Consider the following 1,002-nt stretch of genomic DNA (forward strand, 5'->3'; position numbering starts at 1 on the left):
ATGGGCCTGGCATGCAGCACCTTCCTCCCGCTTCCCGGCGGGCTGCGTGGAAGGCACAGTTTCCACAGCACTCCCAGAGCTGGGCGGGTTGAGGCCCACACTGATAATGACCGCCATATTGACCTCCTGCCCTGTTCCCCTTGCCAGCACTTTCTGGAATTACCTTCCAAATAAATACGTGTGCTCACATCCTTCTTTCAGAGTCAGCTGTGTGTGGGCTGGAGGGGGTAAATGCGGATAGGCCGTGGAAAGAGGGGGTCAGCCTTTCTGCCAGGACTGATGATGTCAAGATATGACCCCAAGGCTGGCCATGGGGCTGCCTGGGTCAGCCCTGTTCTTGTCTCCCACAGCACCAATCTACGGCTCTCTAGGGCAGAGCTCATCCATTCAAGTACCAGTGGTGGGGGGAGGGGAGCAGCCCCTACTGGGGCCCTGGGACTCAGTGTCCCAGGGAGCCTAGGGACAGAGTTCCCTTCCCAACTTCAAAAGCCCAGCTGGAGGAGTCTTGAAGAACAGGGTGGTTGGGATTCCACCCCAGTTTTCCGGATACTTTCAGTCTGGGTGAGGGGCTCAAGCACCGAAGCCTTTGAAGTGGGGCCTGGAGTGGGGAGGGGGGAGGTTCCTGTCAGGGAGCTTCAGAACTCAGGCCACTGCCAAGAGAGTGGTGGCCTCGCTGAGGGAGCCTGGACATGACCTGCAGCCAGAGACTGTCCAAGAAAATCCCCTACCCTTGTGAGGCTTCGTTTCCACAGTCTTCACCCTCACATTGATTGATTCAGCAAGTATTGATTGAGCAACGAGTAGGTGCCAGGCACCCTGGAAGTCCCTGAAGGCACAGGAGAGGACAAGCCAGGCATGGTCTCTGTCTCCGGGGAACTTGTGGTCTCAGTCAAAACAGACTACAAACAAGAAGGCGAACCAAATGACTGCATGTTGAGAAAAGCCCTGTGAAGGAAACACCATGACGTGTTAGGATCTGAAAGCAAAGCACATTTTCTTTTT

This window comes from Cebus imitator, unplaced genomic scaffold, assembly GCF_001604975.1.
Source record: "Cebus imitator isolate Cc_AM_T3 unplaced genomic scaffold, Cebus_imitator-1.0 Scaffold200, whole genome shotgun sequence".
Lineage (NCBI taxonomy): Eukaryota > Metazoa > Chordata > Mammalia > Primates > Cebidae > Cebus > Cebus imitator.